This window comes from Anabas testudineus, chromosome 23 (assembly GCF_900324465.2).
Source record: "Anabas testudineus chromosome 23, fAnaTes1.2, whole genome shotgun sequence".
Taxonomy (NCBI): domain Eukaryota; kingdom Metazoa; phylum Chordata; class Actinopteri; order Anabantiformes; family Anabantidae; genus Anabas; species Anabas testudineus.
Window position 1 is genome coordinate 9,673,071 of NC_046631.1, and position 26,314 is coordinate 9,699,384.

Sequence of the window (26,314 nt, forward strand, 5' to 3'; positions counted from 1 at the left end):
TCACATGCAAATACCAATCTCCCTGTGTACTGAACACAGATTAGAAAAACAGCAACCTTGCATCACAGACCCCGAACAATGTCAGGGAAGACGCGTCAGATAACACAGATGTAACGTGTCGAAAACATCAAACAAAGCCGGAAACTGCACGACAGAGGAGCCTGTCAATCAAAATGTCTGAACTCCTGCACTCTTTGAGGACCAAACAAAGCATCAAGACAATATACCACATAGGCCAACTTTTTTTAGTCCATATTCACTTTCTGCAGAACTTGCACAGTGAGTAGTTAGTGCTGTCAACAAACCTTTTTGATTTGGCTGTAAAGCTGCCATGTACTTATAATGAAATGCCACAACAGGAGTTGAATCAGCAGCCAAAATATCTCTGAGGCAGTTATAGGCAATTTAAATTAAGCTACAGCAGCTATCATTTCTTGGCTAAAGAGCACAACTGCGATAAGAGGCGCACAGGAATCATAATGAGGACAACAGATGATGGAGAAAAGTGACAAAAAGTTGATGGGGTGATACTGAAACACACACACACACATAACTATTCTGTTTTACTGTTTTTTGAAGCAACATGCATAACTCTAGACTACCACAAAACAGACAAGCACACCCACACATTCTCCATTCTCTCCCATGCGTGGTTTAGCACAAGCAGTTTGGCAGCTGCTGTCTGTTTACGTGTTGGTATTCAAGCTGAGTATGATTGGTTGAAGGCCCAGTCCACTGAGAGCTATGAGCTCAGGGCCTGGATAAACATCCGCTGGGCACAGCACAGAGGCACAAAGAAAGGCAGAGAGGTGGGGATAGCCTGCACATCTCCAATACCCTCGCTACCAGCAACAGTGGCGCCAGAAGCAGCAGCCTTAAAACTGTGATGCTGGGGGGAGATGCTGCTACAATTCCAGGTCCCTCGTCTTCAAGTGTTGACAAGACAGAGTCAAGTCTGGATTAAAATTAGGGTAAAGTATGCTTAAGGAAGTGAGAACAGTTTAGTGCTCTGAAAATGTTTTTTAAGGTTTAAGGAGGAACGTCAGTAAAGAGGTTAGTGTTGCATGGCTGCTGCTATAATAAAAGACGTAATGTATGTGACTATATGTGCACAATGGATGCAAGATATATATAGAGTTGTGCAATGTACTGTATAAGCTTTAGAGCCTGCGGCAGATAGTCAGTGTCTCCAGCCCTGTCCTACCTCACACCACCTGTCCTTTAACTCTTTCTCACAGCCTCTCTACCCAGACAGATGCACACAAACATACGCCATTTTCATTTTAATGTCTCGTCTCACTCACTCAAACCCAATTTCCCATAGTCTCTGCTTTCATTTCTTATTTTCTTAACGCTTCCATCTCGGCTTCTTCCTCTCGCTCCAGAGGGGGGATTTCTGTGGGACAAGTGCCATGTCATGGTTTGTGGTTATATAACTTTTGTTTTGTTTTGCTGCTTCTGTGTGTGTGTAAGCCTTGGTGCCTGTTCTGTGTTCAGTGGTGACAGGCAGATAACAGGCTTAACTTTGACGAGCCCCTCAAACGCCTTGGGGCAGTACAGTGACACGGTTTCACCTCAAAACCACAGAAACATCCCACAGCAGTGCTTAACTCAGAGAGCAACAGCTTTGGGCTGATGGAGAGTCTGACATCTCCATATTCACACAGAGTTAGGGCTTAACAACGACAAAGCAGGGAACAAACTTACTTCCTAATTTCAGTCTTGTATTAGAGCAGTCAAGTGGCTATTATCAGTTGATTGTATGCTGGAAAAAAACAAAAATTACAAGTGCAGTGCATAAGTGTTTTGAGAAAGTGTCATTTTCCACAACAGGCTATATTACACATATACACATATTTACACTACTTGTATTAATACTATTAATTACTGTGAAGTTTATTGTTCTGAACAATATGCTACTTAAACATGTTGCCACAGTACATGTTCTCTAATACTGATAAAGGCCCGCTAACAGTATTTGATCCCTTTATTTTTAGAAGCTGGAATATTTAACAAGGAAAAGCCAACCTTACAGAAAACCCTAGTTTGTCTTTTGGGCTCTTCTGGGAGCCCCGAATCATAGGTCACTTTCTGATACTCAAAACTGTCACAGAGACTTGATGAGAGAATGATTTTAACTCATTCTCTCAAAGTTGACAATGCAGGGATACAAAGGTGCCTCAGGGCAACATTACTGCTAAGTTGGCACTAAGGCTTCTCTTATGTCCGTTGGTACTCACTGTGCTTTGGCTGCTAAAAGAACACGCCTTGAAAACGGAGACAGAAAGGGAGAGTGATAGATGTGAGAAATGCTACTGATTTCATATTCTGTGTGAGGTATGGCGCTTGTGTGTGTCTCCGGCAAATTTTGTGTTTTTCCAAAGCTTCTGTTAAGTAGCTCACTGCAGGCAAACACAAATATCCCTAAGGCTGGGGTGGCGGGAGGGCTTGAAGAAGGTACAGAGAGAATCGATTAGGACACACATATACACACAGCACACTCAGACATTTCCTGGTTTGTACGTGCAAGCACCCACATTCCTATACACACACACATGAACGAATAAATGTTACACAACACCTACCCTATATTCCTTGCTCTCCACAACTTGCCTTCTTCCCATTTATCATCCACGTTTTCCTCATTTTGGGCCATTTTTCCTATTCTAAGTCCTCTCCCTTTTTTTTTTTTTACTCCACATCCCGTCTCACCATTATTTTTATTAACACATGGGAGTCGGTGAGACTTCCATGCTCTTTCACTCATTCCAGAATGTATTCTTTCCCCATCTTTGACTTTGATTAATAATTTATCCCCCAATGGAGTGTGATTATATTTGTTGAAAAAGGTCCTATACCATTTATGTTTACCAAGTTAACTATCCATTGCCTGCCTTCTAGCTGCTAGTTTCAGTAAACACACCACAGTGAGCCAATAATAACTGCTAAAAAATGAAACCACAGAAGAACTTTTATGCTTCTTAATGGAGTCAGTAAGTAAGCTAAATTCTTCTAGACACGTCTGATATATCCAACATATGGTACAAAAGCTTGCTTTGTGTGATTCAGTTTTAATGAAGATTTTGCCAACTCACCTCCCAAGATGACAGAAAATAAACAGATTATTAAGGATACTTCGAGCACTGGCTCTATTGGGCTGTGCTGGTAAAAATAAATTGGATTAATTCTGTTGCCAAGCTGCATTTGCCATATTTGTAAGGCTGCTTTTGAGCACACTCTCTGCTTTGTAAATCACTTTGGATAAAAGCGGCTGTTAAATTATAGATTAAGCACAAACCAGAATTGCACTTGTGATGAAATTATTTCTTTTTAAGAGATGCTGGCGGGCATACAATTGACGCCGGCTGGCTTACAACCGGGTGCAGGTGGTCAGAGCTCAGCAGTGTTTGATCAGGATTTCTAAATAATGAGTTGATGGATGCACTTGCTCTACTGACTACACCCCTTTCTTGCCTTATCAGAACTAAATAGCAAACTTTTACTTTTATCCAAGTTGGAGGGAGGGCTTTTCCAAGTCCAGAATACATTACAGTACTGTATGTTGGCCCGAAAACATGACTCTACTACCAGGCATCCTCCCAATATGATATAATCAAGGGCACGTTGTAATGTAAAGTCCACCTATTGGTATTTAATCCAGTTGCATTCTTGCCAGTCTGTCTTGTCTGATCACTCTGTTAACCACGTTTGCCCATATTTTAATGTAATTTGCATGACATCTCTGGTAAAGATGTCCTCTAAGTCAAGGTGGAAGTGAGACTGTTTGACAATTTGATGATACAAATATAAATGAAAACTGCCAACAAAAATCAATGAACTACAAGGCTAGTGACAAAATCTTGTAAACCTGGTGTCAGCTGAGTGGGTTACTGCTTTATGGTTATTATTAGCTCTCAGACTCACAAACACTTGCGTATTAAGGTCTGACAATGGAGATGCCCCCTCAAACATGTTCAGTGAAACTGCAATTGAACAGATTTATGCAATCTCTTTAGTCCCTTGAACCATGTATTGAAAGTTAAACAGTGAGTATTAATATTTTTATTAAAGTAAGTCATCAACTCATTAATCGCACAACCATTATCAGGGGGTATCATGACAAATAAAATTTTAGTTTTGCAATTAATTTTTCATTTTGCCTATAAATGTCACAAAATAGCAAGTTCACAATATCGTAAATATCTAACAGATACATTTTTACCTGAATTATGACAATTGTAATTTTTCTCTCTAACAAAACTAACAAAACAATTGTTTCATCGCTAATATTATGTACACGTAAAAATCCAGTTTAGCAGTGCAAAGTGCAGCTGACCATAGCCTCCTAAAAGACCACTGGAGCACCTTAATACACACACTTGAGTGCAGTCTCACTTAACATTAGAGGTCATTATATGGGTAAGTGCACTCTCAAGGCACTGTCATATGTACAGCATGCAAATGAAAGTGAAGGTTAAAGATAACAGACATTGCAGAGTGCTCTTCATCAATATTTGATTAAATATATGGGTTCTATCCCTTTGATCTGGAACAATAAAAGGGAAATTGTGAAGTCATATAGGATTGGCATTGATCTGGCCTTGTAAAATATCAACAGAGCATCCAGATGTATGTGGCTGAGCCTGCAGATAAAACTCTGGTAAGTCATGAGGTTTGTGCATGTGCCTGCATGGTCAGCACTGAAGAAACCAGTCATCACAATCACAAACAGTATCAGGCTGAAAGTGGGATTATGAGAATAAGATTGGCGAGTAAAGTGATGTCTGCTAAGGCAATTTTTTTGGTACTGTACTCATACAAACACTGATAGCCTTGCCCCTGAGTTGTCCATCCCTGGGGAAATGTGCTGAGTTAAGAGTGCTTCATTAAACTTTCACACACATGTACAGATACACACAGACAAACACTCCTCCTTCTTCTGCTCCTATAAATGTGCAGGTGCGCAAACATACACACTACAAATGCATATGCAAGCACAAATTTACACACAGATAGACAGGACCCCTGTCGCCTGCAGTGGGCTTGCAGGCAAACTTCCTCCACCTAACTGTTATTGCATTAGCTGTGTAATATAATGACAGGCAAGGTTTTGACTGTCTGCCATCCTTGAGGGCTTAACGACACTGTAGGCTTTCATGCAGCAGAAAGGGACATACTAAGGTTAAAAAGAATTAAGGTTGACACAAGAGTGTGTAAACTAAATTAAAGCACAATGATGTGTTGAAGAAAAAGGACATAAAAGAATGGGGAGGCAGGTTAGTGCTTGTGTATGCATGACAAAGTCACTAGAAGAAAATCTTCTGTGCTGATTTAATTCTGCACATTTACACCAGCACAAGAAAAACATAGATGCAGTGGTGGAAAGTAAATAAGAACATTAACTTACATTTTGAACTCTTCTTTAAATTGAATTTCTACTTAACTTGAGTATTTTGATTTTCTGCAAAATACACACAAAAATATTTTATACATTATATATTATTATATTTATATTGTGAAATGGGCTTACTTTGAATGAGCCGGTAATCCACACCAGATGACTCAATTCCTGATATAAATTCTGACTTGCCAACAGCCATAAAACCACAAGTCAATAGTGGTCGTGCACTGCTTGTTATCAGTATTTTTTGAGATGTTGTTGTTTGGCTCCAGTCATCAGTTTCAGTCATAGGTCAGCATCGTAAATTATTAAACGTGATGATGTTTATTGATAATAACAAAAGGTAATAATTAGATCATAAGTGGTGTTGACACTCTACTGTTGTATATTACTCCTCTTATCTCCTGTACTTGAGAGGCAATATTGATCTTGTGAACACTGAAGTTTCACAAAGAACTCCTCTACCAGTCTTTAAAGGGTTTCTTTGTGCCAGAGCACAGGTGCAAGTCAGTTTGTATTGCTCTTTGTTTCACCTCTCTTGCTTATTCTGTAGGGAGAAAGTGAGAGGGGGCGAAGAAAGTCAGAAGAAGCAAAGATGAGGAAAAGTTGGAAAGGAATAGAAAACAGGATGCAACTTTCTGCACAGTACATTTAGATGAGGTGACCTCTAAAAGTATCTTCTGATGGAATATGAATGAATCTATAAATCATGTCAAATCAAATCTGTTCAAGTTATTGCACTGGAGCAAATACAAGGTGGAATTATATTTCCAAGTAAATTGATTTCCACGCAAAAAGTTGGCATTCTTCTACTACTAAGACAGAGGTTTCTTTATTTTATACATTATGTACACATAAATCTTCAGAAAGGCTGGCAAATTGGATTATGACAACAATAACAGTGTCTATATAGAAAAACGCTATTCATAATTACAACTGCATTGGATTTAAGAGTTCCACACACTCAAAAAGACTGATGGCTTATTTAGAAGTAGGTGAATAAATGAGTGATCAATCAACAAAGGTATATGAGAAGGACAATCACTTCATTAAGTAAAAAAACTAAGAAGATTAAGGGACTCTCCTATGTAAACAATTACTTTATTTATGGTATGCAAGCCATTAACCATTCTATTAGCATAATACGGTATGATGAATAGATAGCTTGTAAGGCAGCGTGTGCTGAATACTGACAGCAGGGCAGTAGTGTGGTCTGCTAAAACCCTGCCGGAAGATCCAAGAGTCAATTATGATGTTTCAGCTTTGTTCTCAAACTGCACAGTCTGAGAGTCAGTTGGAGAGCTCACTGTGGCAGATATCACTGGATCCTTGAGGTCCAGACAGGCAATTAGAGTCCTCCAGGTGAGGAATTGTTGGTATAAGCAGCTTTTGTGCAGCTATTGTGTATATAGTGCCTTGAAAGCTGCTTATATGATTCATGGTTAAGGCTTCCATGATGAGCAGACTGGCTTCCTGATGTAACAGATGCAGAAGCCAGAAGAGTGACGACTTTAAAGAGGTTGCATCTTCTTCTCTTGTCCCCTCAGCTTTAATTATAACTGTTAGTTTATCAACAGTGTTTCCACAATGTTTTGCCTTCTAAGGGGTAGCCAAGTGTAAAGACATTATTAAGCACATAGGGTACTGGCAAAAAACAATCCAGCTTAATTGGCAAATAACCAAACCACACTAAAATCAGCTTACAAGTTATAAGTGGATTTTGTGTTAAGTTACGTTTTAAAATCTGGATATCTCGTTTAATCTTACTCACTTTCAGTTAGCAACTGATGTTTAGTTAAAGCCTTGTCATTCCCATACATACTGCATTAAAGAATCACTTCAATAATTAACACAGAGGGATTTACAGATTTTTCAAACAAGAGGAATGTTGTTGGTCGGTACCCTTCTATGACTCAAGGGCAAAGAGCTGCACAGATGTTTGAAATGAATAAATGTCTTTGAGACTTTGTCCTCACTTATATGACCAATGATGGAGCACAGAAATGGAATGATGGCTCTCTAGAGTGAGTCCCAGTATGTCAGGTAAGATTTTGGTCCACTCTATTACTCACATAACGTACCGGGTACTGTTAAAGAGGGAAGGTGTAGTGGGGAAATGAGAGACGTGAAATGATCAAAGTTCTGGCTGCAGGAGTAGGAGGACAACTCAGCATCATGAACTACACATCACACTTGTGTGTATGTGTGTATCACTGTAGTGGATGTGTTTGTGTACACACCCACTCAGGCATGTTGACAATGACAATGTATGGCACTGAAAGCCTGCAGTCACATCCCTGCTGATCAGCATCCTGCATCACTCTACTTACTACATGGAGTGCACAGCTAGAGGACACACACACAAACACACGCGCACGCACACACACGCACACACACACACACACACACACACACACAGTCACAGAAAGTTGTGCTTAAAAGTGTAGAGGACAGATGCATACTCAGCTGGCTAGAGTAGAGCAAAGCTAAAAGCATCAAAGGACACACCTAATACTACAGTCACAGTGAGAGAGAGAGAGAGAGGAACCATAAGAAACAAAATGGACAGCTAATGGCAAGTAAATCAGAGAGCAAAAATCCAAACAAAGCACACACATCAACTTCAACCTTGAGGCCGTGCCACAAAAGTTCAATTTTAAAGCCAATCACAGCAAGAAAACATGACGACGACAACAAAAAAGTCCTCACTAAAGCAGGGTGAAAGTCAGACCATCTTCAATACTTTTCTTGCTAAGAGAAGTAATCCAAAGTGATGTGTAATTAATTTCTGAAATTAAGGAAAGAAAAGGGAAAAGGCAGAGGGGCAGGGGAGAGGAAGAACTGATTTGAAATGTCCTTGGGTAAGGACAGGCCAGGTGTTTGGTAGTGGGCGGACTTCTGTGAAGTCATACTGCATTGGATATAAAAGTTAAAAATCTTCTTCCTTGTTCTTCTTTTTTTTTTTGGATACATAAGTCAAGGGAGGTGACTGACAGCGCTGCACACATTGCGCCTTTTTCAGCACAAACTGTCTAAATCATGTAAAATGACTTATTTAGACGCCTATGGGGCACTTTGTTTTGGCGTGTTATGATGTACCCTTTCATCAAGTCGCTCATCTCTGTTGAATGCAGTGTAATGGTGAGTGTCTGCAGCGCTCTTGCAAAAAGAAATTAGAAACCCATCTACGTGGCAGAGGGAAAAATCTACCTGTTATTAAACACAGACTGCTCTGATCTAATATGGACATGCTGACTGGAGGTATTCATCTTGGAACAGTCTGAATAAGAATGAGGTCTTATAAACAAATTCAAAACTACTGTAATGAGGATCCATCTGTGCCAATTATAGCAAGGATTTTTCTCAAAATGTTATGATTTTATTGGTAGATAAATTCATCAAGTCAGAGGGTTAAGGAATACTAGGCTTAGCAGAGCTATGAATCTTTGTCAGCCTGGCTGCAGTGCTGGAAATAAACCTGGGGTTGTTCTTATTTTCCTCTATTAATGATGAATAATATGCAGTTCTAGCGTTCAGGGTGGTTTTTCATATATTTCCAGGCAAAGCAAGATTTGTCCAAGTTAGTGGAATGTCTCCTCCTTTCCAGCTTTTGTGATATCTGCTTAGAGCAGAATTTTTTAATTGTACCATGGAGCTATTCTGTTGCGATTCACTGCCTTCTTTTTCAGAGGGGCAATAATATTGGATATCATATGCAGTCAGGCTGCAGCATTACCAACAAAACGATCAACTTTAAAAGAGCTAGATTAAGACGACTGCCTTCCTCTGTGTTGGTACATGGTACTGAAGTAAAAGATGATGGAATCATTTCTCTAAATTTGCTACAGCATTTTCAATACTTCAGTAACTTTAGCTTGAGCTGAATCAGTATATTCTTTCTCTTTTCCATTAGACAGTATGTTTGAAATGAGGGGTAAAATGTACCTTTTTCAAGTGCTGTACAGGAAACTGCAAACCTGTGAGGACAATTTGCAGGTGTGCAATGACTCTGTGGCCTTGGTGCCCATTGTGCAATCAATTTACTGACTCATCTCACCCACAGATGCATTCAAAGACTATGATTATATCCTCTGCAGCCCACCAGTTTTCTTTCTCTTTCTCACGTCCATGTTCTTGCTTTCTGTCAAAATCTTTTGCTTCATTCAGACTCTATGAAAAGGGACATCTGGGAGGTGGGAGAAAGGCAAGTGCCCATTTTATATCGCCATCTAACCACCAGAGTTTTCCCTAAAATTGTGGAAGGCTTATGCATGATTATGTGTGTGTGTCATGTGAGTCTGTCTTTGATATTAATTGGTTAAAAATAATGTATTTTCACATCATTATAAACAATTTGATGACAATATTTAATAAAATTGTTTTTCACAGAACAATCATGCATTAACAAGGAAGTATGAAAACTAATATGCTTACTGATACAGTAAGTACTGTGTATGTATGTAGTGCACTGTGCACCATATATATTTAAAACAAATGCAGTTTTTCATCCACCCTCCAGCTTATGGCTACTGACCAAAATGGCAAATTAATTCATCATTCAACCTCATTCCTTGCTCAGAATAATTTTATCTGACAGCATTTTCTTAGACAGTTTCAGGGCTCATCATCTGTGACAGCTGTAGTTCTTAGTCATTTTCCTCACTGGTTCATTTCTGCAGTAAAGACGTCAGAAGACGTTGCAAATGTGTTTTCAGTCATCATGAATTTATTTCCTCTGTTGCAGTTAAACACGCTGTCAGACCTCCTGCAGGTTAAACTGTAATATTAAAACATATTTAGGGTTGTTAAATGCTGAGAGACTTGATAAAGCACATGCTTGCACAGTATTAAAACAGTAAAACTCTTAACAAGGGGCTCACTGTCAGCATACATTCATCTTTGCATTACCAAACATAATATGCTGTTATATTTGCTAACGTTTTCTTTTCAACTAAACACAAGTATGAATGCACTGCAGTGTGTAGTTTGAGAAACAGACCCCTCACAGTTCCTTAACGCAACTCACAGCAACAAAATAGCAGTGAAGAGATGACTACGAATGAAGAATGGACAAAAAGTTTTATGGGATGAATCTGCAGTAAGTGTGAGAACAGTCAAATAAGAAAGAACATTCCTGAGATACAGACTCAAAATTTTCAATTAAGATAATTATTTTTAACATTGTCAGTGACTATGTGAATATGTAAGTGACCCCAAACCAGAAAAAACACACAACTTGTATTGGGGCCAATACAATCCTTTTTCTCCAGAATGGTCCAGAACCCCATTCATAGTTGTTTCTGTTCATTCAGACATTTAAGTCTTATAATAGGGAGAAACCTGCTGAATCCTGTTCAGACAGCCAATGCCTAAGGTGTGATCTGAGCTGGGAATTGACCAGACACGATTTCTCTGAGGGGCAGGAGTAGTTTGAGGGGTGGAGGATAGGCTTGGATGGGGTGGGGGAGTAGTTGCCCTGTTATATGAGCTCAGACACAGTATCCACTTTTGTTAGTAGCTGACATTCCCCAGTGGAGCTCCCCTCATTCTTGCACAGCCAGTATCCTAAATTAACAGTCTAGGGCTGCACACAGCAAAAACACACAGTTCAAAGCCTGAAAGTACACAAGTACACACAGTGCAGTCTAACTACCCTTTAAGTACACTTCTGCTGACAAGTGAACCCGATGAAGTGTATTGCTTGCACTGCTCCACTTGATTAAATGATTGAATAAATAGTGTATGAATTTATAGAGAAAATTTACACAGGCTTCCCAGTGAGCAATGATTCACTGCGACTACACAAGTCCCACTGTTGTCAGCACCCAGGATGGCATTCTTATATATGCTGTGCAAGAAGCAGCCCTACTTTGCAGAAACACTTCCACTGACATTACAAATTAACTAAGCTCCAAGTTGAAGTCTCACCACTCCATCATTAACTCTTTTCCAAGACAAAACATGATCTTAATTATCACCAACTATTCTGGGTAAAACATAAATCACAATTTTTTTAATTTAGAATTGAGATCACATTGGATTTTATTTTCAGCCAACTATCCAGCGTACAACTGTCAAGCAGCCCTATCATTTGTTAAAACTGCTTACAAATGTAAGCAAACTAATGTCCTAAGGGTACAATATGCAACTTAAAGCTCTAGAAAGACTCAGACCCAGCCCTCACGCTCCCAGCTCCACTATGCTCTGCACATCCCTTCAGATATTAGTCATTATCAAATTAGAATAAATCAGAATGCAGCCAAACTTGCTTATCACGCAAAAATAATTAAAATTCACCCACTGTTTGGTAGGAGACAAATATCTCCATACTGTTGGAAGGTTGTTAAATGATTCTGACTTCATCAGAGGCTGTGACAGTTTCCCTACACAATAAGATATGTTTTTAAAAACATGTTGACAAAATATATTAGTATGCAGTCACAATATTACTGAGCAACTAAGTGACACTGCATATTAGACCATATTTATTTATTTAGTCTTAAAGACAGATGGACTGGCACTTTCAATCAAATATACTCAATCAACCAAATGTAGGTAACATATTCAGCATTGCATTGCAATAGTACCTAATTATAAAGTGTCTGAAAAATCCAAAGTCCTTATGACTAAAGTTCAAACTGATCCCTACACGGATGGGAACCAAAGAAATCACACATACAGTACCACACATCGAACAACACTGACATGTACTCATCAAACCACAAACATACACAGGGTGGCACACATATACATACATCTGCTATTCACACACTCCCAATTCTATGTGGTACGGTAGAGAGGATCAATGTGTCAGCACAACAAAGCCAGGGCGGTGGCCTCTCCGCTACATGACAAGGTGGGAGATATTGAGTGCCTAGCCCCTGATCCCAGTGGTAGAGACAGACCCTCCAGGGAGGAGAGAGAAAACGGAAACGGAGAGACGGAGAAACAAGAGAGCTTAAAAAAAGTGATGGCAAGAAATACAAAGAGGGAAAGTAATGATGGAAAAAGAATGAGACAAGGCAGACAAAGGTCTTAGAGGCATAGTGTAAAAGGCAGACAAGGGACTGAGCTCAGAGGAAAGGGAAAGGTAGATAAACAGTAATGTGAGAGAAACAGTGTGCATGTGTGTGCTGAAGCCTAAAGACACAAAGAAAGAGAGAGTGTGTGTGTGCATGTTTGCATGCACTTACGTGTACGTAAAGTACAGGCACACACTTCTAGTTGTACCATGTTCCTAGAATTTATATTGTTTGTGGTGATGTGTGGGATGCTTCCTTCAGCTGTCAATTCCACTTCATTTCAAGTCAACAACATTGGATAAGAAAAAAAAAAAAAAAGAGATCATGCCACAGCTTTCACAAATCAGAATTAAACCCAGTAGTGTAACACTCACATAACTAGTACAAGTACAAAACCATTATGAAAATAGTATCTTAGTATACCATAGTCCATAAACAAAAACAAGCAGTAATTTAAAAGGTGTTAAATTATATAAACAGAGCGCCTTAGTTGCCTTCTCCCATGTTTTCTGTCTGTCTCTCCACTACCACTACTATCAAACAAAAAAAAAAATTAAATAAATGTAGATTATATAAACACTCTTCATAGCATTACTCATCACAAGACGTTTCTTTTGTGTTTTACTTTCCTTTGCCATTGCCTCAAATTTCACAAGTGAACGAGCACTGAAAGGAGCTGGCTGATGCATAAGCAACCATGATCAAGCATATGTTGCAGGGTTTGTAAATAAAGTGGCTGTTAGTTTGATTGTACATGCTTGGAAGCATGTGTTGTTACTGCTGACATTACTAAATTAAGGAAAGAAATTCTGATTGATATACTGATAAACAGATAATGAAGAGTACCTATTAATACATAAAACAACAATACGTGCAACTATTTGTGTAAATACTCGTGTGAGTGTCTTGAGAATCTGTAATCACAATATGTCATTCACTCATGTACACATACCTCTGTGATATATGAAGGGTATTGCGGCTGCAGGAGGAATACATAATATCATATTTGAATATCTATACGAGCTTGTCTCTGAGGGCTATGAGGGCTTACTCCCAACTGCAATACTGCATTGCGGAGGAAACCCCTGGAATCCCTATACTCTGTACCAAACACAGACACATGAAAGATGTAACTGCTCTCTGTCCATCACCTCCTGTATCTTACTTTTACATTTAATACCATCTCTCTCTCTCTCTTCCTCTGTTGGCATACTGTATGTATTCTGCACATGCACACATGGACATTTGGGTGAGCACAGATAGAGTTTTGTAAAATCAGTCTTTCCATGCATGACCTCACACTCATGAACATGTGTTTTAACTAAAGAACATAAATTAACAAGACATGTAAAATATGCAGCAAAGTGTGTGACTGTCCATGTATTTGTCCTGTACATCTGCAGCAATGTTTGTTTTGTATAAATGTGTACTTTCATTTGTTTTACTATGTACTGTATATGTGCACATTATTGTTTGGTTGTGCAATTGTGTTGTCTGTACAGTATATGCAGTGTTACATCTGCATACACTATTTGCATGTTTGTTCTGCAGAATCTAAATATGTATGTGCACTTGTGTTTGTATGTACACGTCTGTGTGTGTTTATTGAACGCGGCTGGCTTTAGATCCTAATGGCCCTGCTCTAGGAAAAAAAGAGAGAGGGAGTCAGGGAGGCAATGATAAAAGCAAGCAGGTCCACTCCTCTGAAGCTGATGACTATGTGTTTGTCAGACTGAATTTATTTATCACAGATGCCAGGGAAATTAGCATCGAAATGATTGTGGTGACAGTCGCCCTGGATATCTTGGATGACAGACACCCAAAATGTTTATGTTCACAGAACTTGAGGGGAAAGTATAAAGGGGCAGTGGAGTGAAAAAGAACACAGAGGGAGTGAGACGATGCAGTATAGTGAGATAAGAGAGGTAAGATGAGGTAGACTAAAAAGCAGGGGCAAGAAAATTGGAAGAAATGCTGAAACGAGATAAAATATGTAAGAAGACAGAGAAAAAGTGCTAGACTCTCGAGGATGAGCTCCACTGTAGAAATAGTTGAATTGTGAGTCACGCTTGATAAGGACTTCAGCTGAAAAAGAGTCTCCTCCTCCTACACAGAGGGACTGAGAAAAGAAACGCGTACAAAAAAGAATAAAGAAAGATACTTCTGTATGTATGGGAGAGATACTGCACACAGGCAAGGGAGAGAAAAAACATAAGATGAAATTGTGAAAAAAGTTTGGAGAAGCAAAAAAAGCAGGGTTAATGCAGAGGAAGACATCAAGATAAAAGCTTCTTAGAAGAAGTGACAGAGCAGCGAGAAAGGGAGAGAAAAGGGCACAAAGGGGTGGGGAAATTAGGCAGAGAAGGTGCAGAAAAGAGCCAGTAGTGCAGCTGAAGGCACAGGCAGGTATATAAAGTATATGCACATTCTTCTTCTATAGGAATAATAATTTAATCCCAGCTATAAGCCCTTTTATTATTAACCAGCGTATCACAGTATGTCTCGCTCCTGAACTACAGCTGCACCGCTGGCTATGGAAGAGGTCTGAGAGACTGAGGGAAGAAATGCGAAAGAATAACAGTGTCAGCGGAAGAAATAGATGAAGAGAAGAAAAGACGGGAGGGCAAAAGAGAGAGGACATTTGCAAATCGCTCTGGGAGAGTGCAGAGAGAAACAGGGTGTTGCCATGGTAATAGATACACTAGTGGCTAAGTGCGACTGTGTGCATATAAATTAATGTGAATGTGAATTCCTGCAGCTTATTATAAATAAATATCTGTGCTGAATTTTCTCACTTATTGTATCTAAGCTTTCAATGTCAGGGACTGTCATCATGATCTCCACCTTTTAACCACATTCATCAAGCTTATTATGTGTGCTGGCATTCCAGCCAGCGTTTTATCAAGGTAATAGAATTGCTAAATGGAATGTGTGCTTTCATACAAAATGAATCAAGTCAACATTTCTCTTAAGACTCATAAAGCATAACTGTATCTAGGATTCATTAATAAAAAATGGAAAACCACTCTTGACTTAATTCTCGAACAGCACTGTAAGTGTGAACTAAATAGGGAAAGACTGCAAAACATTATTCATTATAGAGCAGAGCTGTAGACAAATCCATAGGGGATTTAAGAAACCCTTATTAAATCATGCAATAAAGCTTCAAATGAACCACTTAGCCTCTACATTTGTGTTGATTATTCAGGAAATCAGAAACTTCAGCTGAAGCATCTTTGGGCCAGGCAATCAGGCAAGTAATTGTTCATACACTGGCCAATAAAAATCAACACACACTAATGCACAATTACTGCAAACACAGACTAAAAAGTGAAGTGAAGCCAAGACATTTTAAACACCTGCACAATGCAGAGTTAAAAGTGTGACTTGCAATCATGCTACATTTACCTTAGGTTGTGTTTAAATGAGATAACACAGAAGTAGCAAAGTAAACAATCCTGGCGTGTAATCTTCAAAACGCTGAGATTCTACAATGTAAATCCCTCACAGGCTCAGACGTACAATTTATCCCTGTGTTTACTTCTAATTTTGCAATTAAGCAGGATATTAAAAAGAAAAAACATGCATCTTTTTTTAATAAAAGCACACATAAAGTACTACAACTGATTAACGACTCAAGGGGCTACACTCCACACATGCCTAAACTGCACAGGGAACTATTTTTTTGTTTCTTTGTTCCTCCTTACCACATGGTGTGTTATATTGTGGAAGCTGGAACAGGGGCAAAAAGTTGCATAAGCACAGTGTAAGTCTAATTCTCTATTCTTTGGCAGCTTTTTCTGTTTGTTATCTGTGTTTCATTATGTTAATTAACCACTGTCTTATGAGCTCAGGATGAGTGCGTGGTGACTCTCTCCCTCCTCTCACTGCAGTGACTGCAGCAATGCTTGAGTGTTTGGAAGAGGAGGGGATGTTTCTGGGTCACCAGCTGCCTACGTTTTCTGCAAACACAGCAATGCTAGACCTCACCAGCTGTTTTCTCTCACCATCTCTACCCCTTCGAACTTCCGCTCGTTCTCTCTGTGTCTTTTATCCTTTTTTCGCAACATGTTCCTCTACGCTGTTTCCAGATGCTTGCCTGCAGCTAGAGGAAAATGAACAGTCTCCTCTCTTACTATGGCCCTTCTTCTGTGTGTAATTTTGTTTGCATATTAATAGAAAAGAGATAAGAGAGACTCAAGTCTGAAACATTTTGGCATATTGATCATTAGTGAAGGGGAACGAGAAGTAGCTGAAATTTTTACTTTGATTTTGGCTGTGGGGTGGGAAGATGTCATTACCCTCTATCCTTCAATTCTTTTAATTACCACTCTATAACCTTGCAAATGAGGAGGAGAAGGAAAGGGGGAACTAGAAGAAAAGAGAAATATAGAAAATATAAAGTGAGGGGAGAGAGAGGGGGAGAGAGCAACAATGCAAATGAAACTGGGACTAGAGTAATTGGACAAGAGCGATAATTTTAATCCTACAGCAGTTAAATATGCATTAATGGGATTTAATCCATGGGGCGGCAAATGCGTGAAGCCACAGTGGCAGTAATTGCAAGAGTGTTTAGATGCATGTCCCATATTATGTATGAGCCATTAAGGCTGCATGCTGCAGTTTGAAATGGTAATGCACAAAAATAATATGTGCGCCGTGTGCTCACAGGCCTACCAGTGGGTTCATAAATGTATTTAATTGTGTATGCTTGCCTGTTTTGTCACCCCGAAACAACTGTGACATTTTTGTTTTGTTTTTTAAATCTACAAAGTAGATTGTAGGCAAATTAATGTGAGTGCAACTTTACTCATAAATATGTATAAGGGTGTAAAAGCAGGTGTAGAGAGGATAGTCGACAGTTGAGTGGTGGAATAGGAGTTAGCATTGTTGAGTAATTACAATGTAAATGGCTCCTCTTTAACTGATGAATGTACTTTGTCAGTTCTCACAGGCCTGCACTCCAAATATAATCTTGATCAATATGTGCTGGACTCTGTTAATCTCTTCACAGTCCACACGTACAGTACTCTTCAATCTTTGTGTTTCGGAGATAAAAGATCAAATGCAGTCAAGTACAGGGATTTACACTTGGAGGTCACATACACACGCACACGCACAGCTATCCAATCAAGATGAGCATGCACATGTGTACACTCGTCACAATAGTCAAGCACACCCATAGATTAATGGCTTTACTGACACATACAAACACAAACACAGGAACAAGCCGTACAAACTTGGCAAAGCATTTGCTACTTCTATTGTACACAGACATACACACACACCCATGGACAGAGGACATAGCAACACTTAAAGGCAAGGCTCTGGGGCAAATTTCAGTTTAAAAACAAGAGATCAATCGCTTCAAGCAAATATTATCATTTCACACACGCGCTTTGAAACTAGGCTGTTAGAAAATGTTAAACACAGCCAATATGCCCTTGAACACACTTCACACCATGCCTCAGTTCACTAAGTCTACTGGGAAAAGTAATAGCCACCTGCAACTACACTAACTCATCACCTCTCTGTAGCTCTTCAATAAAGCCATGGACTTTATCACTGTCAATATCTGCTGAACCTCAAATACCTCAAAAACCTCTCATCCTGTGTGACCCTGAATAAATATTTAAATAAATATTGTTTATGACTTTACACTTACTACATGTTGTTAATAACATGTGATAAACAAATTATCTATCTTTACAGCCAGGCCTTTACCAAAATTTTAAAACAAATTAAAACAATTACAATGAACTACCTTCACCTGTAAGAATGCATTAAACTATACTCTAAGCTGAAGTCATAAAGCAAGACTCAGGAGAGCTGTAGCTATGTCTTATGGTACATTGTACTGAACACAGAAAGCACTCTATGTTCCTGAATGCCACTGCCATGGTGCAATGACGTACACAAGTACAGCAGCAAATCTATAATGACAGAGGCAATGACAACTACTACTCTGCAAAGGAATGAAGGCATCAGGAACACACAAGTACCTTCTGTAAGTGATGTTAAAGTAAAAAAGACAGCAGAAAGGATAGTACAAACCAATACATGCAGTACCAGCATGAGGACAGGAAGAAATTACACAAGCACAGAGATGAAGAATGGAACAAACATGAAAAGGGTCTGGTGTAACAGGAAGGATGAGCAAAAGTTGGTATTAGGGAAAGACATGGGAGATGAACTGTCAAACCCACATAAGCTCAGTCACCATGAAATCCACACTTTCAACAGCTCACTTTACCGCTTAATCAAAGTCTAGCCTGAGTGATTACATGGCCCTTTTTTTCATAAAAGTGCCACTATTTAAAAAAAGCTCCTAATACTGCGCTCTAGGAATCATTTCTAATTTATTCTCACCACTCCTGATCTGCCAACCAAAGCTATTATAGGAAAGTCAGGATGATGTGCTGTCAGGAACCAGAGAAATAGATGTCATCCACAGCAATAAGCCTGTAATAACTACCGTCAAATTATTTTCAGGGACTAAGTAACTTTTCCCTCATCTCCCCATTTGGCCCCTGGCGCCTCTTTTGCAGCTTGCAAAATGCTTATTATCATAATTGCATAACTACGCATATAGCATTTCTGATGTTGAATTGGGGCAATATATGCCTCTTCTCATCATTAACATACAAGAAGATTACTGAACTCCACTCATGCACAAAAATCAGCCTCTTGAGTGGACTTTTTTTTTTTCTGTAACAGTTCTAACTAATAGATCTGCATGCATGTAGTCCTACAGTGTCCCAACACATACAGACACACATAGCCTTGATGTACTATACAGCAAGCAGTTAATTACATTACATGAGAATTTGCTTGGCATTTACATTTGCCTCTTTTTCTCAAGAGGCTGGTTTGGGTGTGTGCATGTTAATGATTAAGAGAGAACGAGAAAACGAGGACAAGAGGGGGAGGAGAGTGAGAAAAAGAAGGAGCACTTGGTTGTGTTTTGGGGTGGCGTACTGTAGTTAAAGTGACATTTTGGTGAGATGTGCACTTTTCAAAAGCCCTGTGGGAGTGCAAGAGGGCATGCCCAGCCATGCCAGCCTACTCTACAAAGTCACACTGTACCGTGACACTAAGCACAACAGGCAGTCCCGGCCATGCGCCCAAGCACATTACGCTCTCCCTTATCTAACTCTCAAGCAAAAAAAAAAAAAACACACTCGTTTCATACCTGACATTAAAACAATAACCTTTGATAACATACACACACACACATCATCTTCATCTGCTGCATGGTAAGATTACACAAATGTCCCTTTATCCCCTGTCTATCTGGGTACTGAATTGTAACTCAGCTTGTTCCATACAGACACCATGTAATGAAGGTTTCATCATATAACAACCTCTCTGTGTTCTGAATTTGCCCAGCAAGGTCTTGGTCCACAGTCTGGCACATGAATTTAGGAGAAGAGACTGGGTGACAGAGTATGAATGGCTGGCAAAGTGATGTGATTGAACGGAATGAGGGTTTTATGGAGAAATTGAGTGAGAATATTGCAAGTTTTGAACTTTGACATGCTGCTATAGAATCATCTTGGGTGGATTTAGAAAGGCTGAAAGGCTGTGAGGTGCTTTCAATTTCAACGATACACACCACGCTGTAGTATTGACTGAAAAACAACATCATTTGGTGCAGAGAATACACAAAACACAAATACCACTCAGATAGCCTGCTATCCTGGGGCACTAAGCGGGGACAGCACGGGTTGATTCTTTCACACTCTGACAGAACCACTATTGCTAAAATGTCAGCACGCTGTTGGGGGAAGAGCACAAAAGGAAGCTGGAGAGAGAGGGACAAAGGGAAAGTGATGGGGGGTTACCATACAAGCCAAAAGTCGTAACCCCTCTAAGCAGAGGTTGGGGTTAATGTTAAAACTACACTTCAATGCCCTGCCAACAGTAGTAGTAAACAAACTGCACACATAGATTCTGAGCTAAAAATGTCAGAGAGAAACATATTTACAGTGACTGCTAGGTGGAGTATTTTGCTACACAAACCAACAGGGGTATATAATATTTATCAGACTCACCTCAGTCTTCATGAACAGTAATAAACTACTGTAAGTCAGTGTCCACAGCTAATCTAACCAATTAGCTACGGTGACATTAATATTGGAAACCGTGGCATTAGTGTCAGTCAGTGGGTGTCAGTCAAAGCGCATTAGAAATTCTGCAGCTCAGGCTGCACTTTTAACGACCACAATGAACTTGAACGTCCAAGGAAGGCATCAGGTGAACTGTAAAACATGACAAGAGACAACAAGGGAGGTTCATCTGTCACAACAAGGTGAATAACCCAAGCCACAGGCCTGGTTTGGAGCCAGATGGATATGTTTTGCTGTCAACAAGAGCTTCATTATCAACTGATGAGATATAAAGCCTAGCTCATCAGAAGGAGGATAATAAGCAGCATGATTTGATCTCAAATATGTTAGATGGGGATACCGCCAGAACAAGCCATCTGATCTCAACATTAAAAAGGCAAGCTGTTTGGAGACAAAGCATGTGTGGCACAAATGTGGCCATGATGTAAACTTTCAGCAAGACGGACATGTGACGTACAACACTGAGATATGGAGACATAGTGGAATAGCAGCATAGCTCAGGAACCTTCTCATTATTGGCCCTATGGGCACAATGCCCAGTCTGTCCCAGCCTCCCAGGGCAGAAGGACAGAATGATGTGTAATGGGTTTCAATAAATGGTTTGGGAAAGGAGATGCCGACTACTGTCATGTTCAATCAGAGTATTAATAATCTGTTACAGAGCATCAAGATATGCGTCAGCAATCTCCTCTTATCAAGGGGTGTTTAAACAGAGGTTCTGTCATGTCATTTTATTAGGGGTTAGGAAGAGTTGTTTCCTGGCTTTGATCTGGGCAAAGAGTACACGATCTATGTTCCATTTCAGACACATGTCCATCACAATCCACTAAAATAAGTCCTGCTTGTCCAAGAATATTAAAGGAAAAGAATAATTTGGCTGTTACAATTTTGTAATATCCATATGAAGAAGAGTACATGTTTAACTATTTATAGGGGAACGTATATGTATCAATAATCATTTAATCATTAATTATATTAATTATTTTATAAACAACAATAATTTCAAGTAAACAAACCTGCGTATCAAAGCTTGAACTGAAGATTTTTAACTCTTTGGCTATCAAGAAAAAGAAATTAGAACAGTTTAACAGAACAGGCCTCGAAGAAAATCAAACTAAAATCACCTCCAGTGTTAACCATTGCACAAGGACATTGCTGGGCTATAACCATCTTCTTAATTTAATGGAAATAGTTCCATGGTTCAACAAGCACAATCAACTGCAGCGTGCTAACAACCTTGCTGACCAAGAATGTTCAATTTGTGCTCCTTCCCCTTGTTCTTTTCTTTATATATTGAGAAGAAGTGTATATGTAGGCATAGTGCATACGCACACACACTGGTCTAAGACTCCAGAGACCCAACGTGCCCTTTCTCTCTCCCTCTTTTCCTAATCCTGGCAATTAGTGAGAAATAATTAATGATAAAAAATGAAAAAGTTAAGGGCAGAAAGCCTTGAAGATAGAGTTCTGCACCGTAAGCACTCAATTCCCCCTCTCAAGGTCCTCAAGGTCCACTGCTCCTTGGCTCTGATCCTCATACAGCTATTGGGGAAGGCTTGAACAAAGGCCCCTTTGATATCAGCCCACCCTCCCTCACTCAATTTTACTCTCTTGCTACAACTTACACACACACTTTGTTTTCTTATTTTCCTAATTGTCTTTGCATACAACTTACTTACTTGCTTGCTCCCACTTTCTCTTTGATTTCACCCTACTAACATGAAGGTCATGGCCTGCCTGCAAAGGGTCCATTTGAAAATATTTCAAAGGTTACAGCAGACATCTGCTGCACCCCCGGAGTAATGCTTTGTTTGATTGCCTCCCTGCGAAATTAATAAGAGCAGCCATTAACAACCTGGTATAAATAGGAAGTTGGTAGATGTGAAGCTGTGAATGGACGTGTGATGCAGTTATATCTTGATCATGCAGTGAAGCAATGGAGCTCTGAGCTGTGAAGGCATGGGGAGGTTGTGACCTTGTGAAGTCACTTCAGGGCCCCATACAAACACAATGTGGTCTTCTGATCATCGGGAACCTGCAAAGTCATTGCAGGGTTGGGAGCAAGTGTTATGTCACTGCAGGAATTTTAAACTATGCACAACTGCATGGACGTGTGCATTTGTGCATCAGCATGCATGTGCATATCTACATTTACACTGAGCAGGCAGTTAAAAAGAAAGTCATGAGGGAGGGAGAGATGGAGAAAAAAAACACTCCTGAGCACTCCTGCCCCCTGGTGGCAGTTCGCAGTAGCACCTCTGACTCTGCGATGTAGGCTGTGACTGGGTAGAAGTGGGTCGCCTGAGTGAATAGTCTGGGGGTTTCTTCGTATTGCACCACCTCTGCTTCCTGAAGCGCAGCTTTGATCATTGCATACATTTAAATTCCAAAGAGGCCAGAAAATACCAAGGGGTAGTAAAGCTCATTCATTCATAAATGCAGCAACTGGGATTTTGATGTTGAATTACAGAAAGAGAAGACATCATTTCACAATATTCTTCGAGCAAATTATGTTTCACTTGCTTTCACATTTCAAATGCCTGATGTCAGATTTTGGCTACTGCCTTCGAAATGACAATTCATTTACCACTAGCAGCGATAATGTAGTACAAATTTGAACCCTGTAGATACACTAGCCCTATGTGCAGTTAGACTAGTCTATTTCTTTCTTATTTCCCAAACCACAGCATTCTATGGATTTTAATTATATAAATTTGGTGCAAGAAAGTTGATGATTCTTGAAAACTAAAATGAAATAGAGAAGACAGAAAAGGGATTATCACAGATTTAGAGATGCTTGAAAACTCGACGTAAATGTACTTTATCTAGTGGTTCGAATGCACGCTGTGTCTGCAGTTTACATATTTAGCCAGCAGATGGCATCAGCAGTTAGTGCAGCCTGTGCTATGGTGCAGAGCAACTACCCCTTACTGCCTGTCCCCTAGGTCATTTTTTACAGTGAGGCAACTACATTTTAGCAATCTGCATTTAATCATTTTGTCTAAACAACCTAGGTTCCACATTTCAGGGGAAACATAAAAACTCCATGCACTTTAGCACTATAGGATTAATTTTTCTCAGTATCCTTAAGTGTCTGCTTGATATTTCAATCCCCTTAACTGCTAACCCTCCAACGCTCTTAACCCCACACACATGCATCTCTGTCAAAGTGTCTCTGACCTAGCAGCACCAGTTGCTTGTGTATGTGTGTGTGAAAGACAGAGAGAGAAAGTGAGAGATCATTAATACACATGCTAAGGAGCATGGTACAACTTGTCCTGGGAATCAATAGAAACATCAGAAGGAGGAAGAGGAAGATTAGATATTGACTGAGGTAATGGGGTGAGGTGAGAATGAATTGCATTTAGCTAACTGCTGTTTTCATCTAGCAGTACTAATATGACTAGTCTAAATAGATAAAGAAGAGTGAGCACTTATGCTGTTAAGTGTAAAATGTACAGACAGCATCATCATTAGAAATAAAAGGGTAACAAATATTGTCCCTGCATAATAACTTTCATAAAAGATAGAAAGTGTATTTTTTCTTTGATTGATTTGTCAAAGTTCTGTATTTTATTTGAAACGTATTGCTACCATTAATAAAATGTAGTCTTTCAGGAGGCACAGTTCACCAACTTAGCTGGACCACAAACTCAATTGTATTCATCACAGTTTAAGTACTTTATGCTGTCTACACCACACTGAAGACTGCATTTGTGAATAGATATTATTTTACAGTGAATATAGTTCAATAATGTTTTGTTTTTATGTTTAGAAATTCAGAGATTTAATTCTCTTGTAATTCTTGTGATTCATTAAGTTTATGCCTTGAACAATTTCATGCATGAATAAATGTCCACTTATGAAACTGATGGCATGAATTGTTTTTACTGCTCTATACGCCCTCTTTTCATCAAGACCAACATGATAATGCCTCTTCTCTAGGCTACGTCGAACAATAATGATTACCTGCTGGCCTAGAACTAATAGAACGCTACATCAAAACAGTGAGATCTCACTTTCCAGTCAGAAAAGTGCTGATAAAAAATACCAAAAACAACATGCTGTCATTTTTCATTAGCTTCTCTGCTTTAAGGCCTTCCTGACCCCAGTGACTCTAAAATAAAGGGATGTCACGCATTGACGGTCTAGAAAGTCATCTAGCCATCTTGTTGACAGCTGTCATCATTATCATAAACTTCACTTCTTAATGCAAGAGGATTTACTTGATGAAGTATGCATGATATTCGCCAGTACTTATTAAAAAGAGATCATATGAGCCAACTCACAAGATGCTTACATGATCTTTTTCCTATTATAATAAATGCACTAACAGTCAAAACGGATGGACGCGCTCTTGGATGTTGCCATACACTGTTTGCAGAAACATCAGCACATCAAGCATGACAACATCACTGATTAACCAAGTCACATCAGCATGCACAAATAAAATACAGTCAATTCATACTGTAAATTAACAACATCACAAACTTCAGCCCGAAACTCACAACTAAAGCAACACCCATTACTTTCCAATGGTCAAAGCACAAACAAAAGCTGATCAATCTGCAGCTACATAACTGCATGAGCAGCACACAGTGATGCACTGCACTTTATTTACTGACACCTGTTCTGCATAAAACTGTGCCCATGCTCATCCGGGTCCACCACAACATGGAAAACCACAGATGAATTGAATGTTGTGTCAGCATGTTATGACTGGAATAACCGGTCCTGACTGATTCTCTGCACTGCTGCCACTTTAACAACAAAATTTAATAATATTTCCATCATGTGCTCACCTGAAGTGTCCACATCAGGGCGATCCAGGTCCATTAAAGGTTTGCAGACTCCAGTGGCTCATGGTGGATAATGCCACCTCCTAAAACAAACAAATAAAATGAATACCCAAATAAAACGGTGCCATTGAAGTTAAGCAATATATACGTTGGTCTTGCGGTGCTAAATTGTGACAGTTTATTAGCCTTGTACAGGAAACGTAGAAGCTTACTGTTATTCACAACAAGGTAAAATCAACTCCACCGGTGTCCTTTAACGGTACAGGAGCTAAGCTAGCTAGCAGTTAGCTGAAAGCTAACTAACAGTTAGCTTGTTTTGTTGTGTTTTGAGTGGCTTTATATGATGTTGTAGCTGTAGTGAGATAATAACATCGATTAAAGTAAGCACAGTGGAAGGTGGTGTATTAAACAGCAACGCTTTTAGCTCAATAGCTTGTTTACACAACGTAACATTAAGCTACAGCTGCTAAAGCTAAACTTACTTTAATTACAATGAGATCTAGTGGCTTTGGACTGTTTATCCTATCTTATTCTAATGTTTACAAAGTCTTTATTATACGTACCGTCGTTTGCTTCACTCGTAATGTTTGTTTGTTTGTTCCAATGTTTCTCAATAGTTGAACTCGGCCTCCACAAACATTGACCTAAAGGGTCATTTCACCCAAATAGCAGAAACTCGCCCCTGGTTCAGTTTCTAGTCATTCAGACATAGACAGAGGACAGAGGACCAGGAACCTGCTTCATTACAGATACACCGCAACACATCATTCATAAACAATCAACCAAAGACATTAAGATCATTTTGTGTTTTAAATTGTATTTATTTTTTTATATTTTGTACATTTGGACCGTGGTGTATAATGAATAAATGGTGTACATCAGTAGCATGCAATGTTAAAATAATAAATGAGCCTTCTGTTGTTGCTGTGCAGCCATTTTCTTTGAAACACTTGGAAGAAATAT

At 39.4% G+C, this 26,314-nt stretch overlaps 1 long non-coding RNA gene across 3 annotated transcripts in view; it reads right to left on the bottom strand.

Annotated features, from left to right (window-relative positions):
* LOC113164859 overlaps nt 1-26,027 on the bottom strand; it is a 125,279-nt gene extending 99,252 nt beyond the window's left edge. For all 3 annotated transcript variants that reach the window (XR_003299040.1, XR_003299038.1, XR_003299039.1), the window contains exons 1-2: nt 25,915-26,027; nt 25,355-25,434 (exon numbers count right to left, since the gene is read on the bottom strand). This is a non-coding gene — a long non-coding RNA (uncharacterized LOC113164859). The remainder of the gene's footprint in view (nt 1-25,354; nt 25,435-25,914) is intronic.
* Between the last annotated feature and the right edge of the window lie 287 nt (nt 26,028-26,314).